The sequence below is a fragment of the Arachis hypogaea genome, chromosome 12, assembly GCF_003086295.3.
Source record: "Arachis hypogaea cultivar Tifrunner chromosome 12, arahy.Tifrunner.gnm2.J5K5, whole genome shotgun sequence".
Lineage (NCBI taxonomy): Eukaryota > Viridiplantae > Streptophyta > Magnoliopsida > Fabales > Fabaceae > Arachis > Arachis hypogaea.
This window is the reverse complement of record NC_092047.1, coordinates 44,866,739-44,869,043: the sequence shown is the minus strand read 5'-3', so window position 1 is coordinate 44,869,043 and position 2,305 is coordinate 44,866,739. Positions and strand designations below refer to the sequence as shown.

Below are 2,305 nucleotides of genomic sequence, written 5' to 3'. Positions count from 1 at the left end.
CTTCCATGAGAGATTTGGGTGATTTCTCCATGAAGGATTATAGGTGTTTCCATATGGTTCACCCATGTAATTCACCTCTGCTATTGCAGGGTTTTCAGGATCATAAGCTTCTTCTTCAGAAGATGCCTCTTGAGTACTGTTGGATGCAGCTTGCATTCCATTCAGACTCTGAGAAATCATATTGACTTGCTGAGTCAATATTTTATTCTGAGCCAATATAGCATTCAGAGTATCAATTTCAAGAACTCCCTTCTTCATAGGCGTCCCATTACTCACAGGATTCCTCTCAAAAGTGTACATAAACTGGTTATTAGCAACCATGTCAATAAGTTCTTGAGCTTCTGCAGGCGTTTTCTTTAGGTGAATGGATCCACCTGCAGAAGTATCCAATGACATCTTAGCTAATTCAAACAGACCATCGTAGAATATATCCAGGATGGTCCATTCTGAAAGCATGCCAGAATGACACTTTTTGGTCAGTTGCTTGTATCTCTCCCAAGCTTCATAGAGGGATTCACCTTCTTTCTGTCTGAAAGTTTGAACATCTACTCTAAGCTTACTCAGCTTTTGAGGAGGAAAGAACTTGGCTAAGAAAGCCTTGACCAGCTTATCCCAAGAGTTCAGGCTATCCTTAGGTTGAGAGTCCAACCATACTCTAACTCTGTCTCTTACAGCAAAAGGGAAAAGCATGAGCCTGTAGACTTCAGGATCTACTCCATTAGTCTTAACAGTATCACATATCTACAAGAATTCAGTTAAGAACTGAAAAGGATCTTCATATGGACGTCCATGAAACTTGCAGTTCTACTGCATCAGAGAAACTAATTGAGGTTTCAGCTCAAAATTGTTTGCTCCAATGGTAAGGATGGAGATGCTTCTTCCATGTAAATTGGAATTAGGTGCAGTAAAGTCACCAAGCATCCTCCTTGCATTATTATTATTTTCGGTTGCCATCTCCTCTTCCTGTTCGAAAATTTCTGAAAGGTGCTTGCTGGATTGTTGTAATTTAGCTTCTCTTAGTTTCCTCTTCAGAGTCCTTTCAGGTTCTGGATCTGCTTCAACAAGAATATTCTTGTCCTTGCTCCTGCTCATATGAAAAAAAAGGAACAGAAAAATAATAATAATAGGGATCCTTTTTACCCAAATATAGAGGTTCCCTTTGTGAGTAGAAGAAAAGAAGAAGAAAAGAATGTAATGTAAGGAAAGAAACACAAGGGTGAGGAGAGCAGAGATGTGAGATGAAGAGAATTGTTAGTAGATGAATAAATGAATAGAAGGAGATGAGAGAGAAAGAGAATTTTCAAAAATTATTTTTGAAAAAGAGTTAGTGATTTTCGAAAATAGTTTTTGAAAAAGGTTAGTAATTTTCGAAAATTAAAATCAAAAATTAAAATAATTAGTTAATTAAAAAGAAATTTTGAAAAAGAGGGAAGGGATTTTCGAAAATTAGAGAGAGAGAGTTAGTTAGGTAGTTTTGAAAAAGATAAGAAACAAACAAAAAGTTAGTTAGTTAGTTGAAACAAATTTGAAAATCAATTTTGAAAAGATAAGAAGATAAGAAGTTAGAGCAGATATTTTAAAACCAAATTTTTGAAAAAGATAAGATAAGAAGATATTTTTGAAAAAGATATGATTTTGAAATTAGTTTTGAAAAAGATTTGATTTTTTAAATCACAATTAATGACTTGATTCACAAGAAATCACAAGATATGATTCTAGAACTTAAAGTTTGAATCTTTCTTAACAAGCAAGTAACAAACTTGAAATTTTTGAATCAAAGCATTAATTGATGATGTTATTTTCGAAAATTATGTGATAAAGATAAGAAAAAAGATTTTTGAAAAATATTTTTATAATTTTCGAAAATAAGAAAAATGAAAAAGATTTGATTTTTGAAAAAGATTTTGAAAAAGATAAGATTTTTAAATTGAAAATTTGATTTGACTCATAAAAACAACTAGATTTTAAAAATTTTTGAAAAAGTCAAATCTAATTTTCGAAATTTTAAGAGAGAAAAAGGGGAAGATATATTTTTTTTTATTTTTTAATTTTTAATGATGAAAGAGAAAAACATGAAAAATGATGCAATGCATGGAAATTCTGGATCAAAACAATGAATGTATGCAAGAACACTATGAATATCAAGATGAACACCAAGAACACTTTGAAGATCATGATGAACATCAAGAACATATTTTAGAAAAATTTTTATATGCAAAGAAAACATGCAAGACACCAAACTTAGAAATCTTTCATGTTCAGACTCTATGAATGCAAAAATGCACATGAAAAACAAGAAAAGACA

The 2,305-nt window shown here is 31.8% G+C and overlaps 1 non-coding gene across 1 annotated transcript; it reads left to right on the top strand.

The window, feature by feature from the left end:
* Positions 1–454: 454 nt before the first annotated feature.
* LOC112731937 (small nucleolar RNA R71) lies at positions 455–558 on the top strand. The gene has a single exon (XR_003167685.1). It is a non-coding gene; the product is annotated as a small nucleolar RNA R71 (small nucleolar RNA).
* Positions 559–2,305: the final 1,747 nt, after the last annotated feature.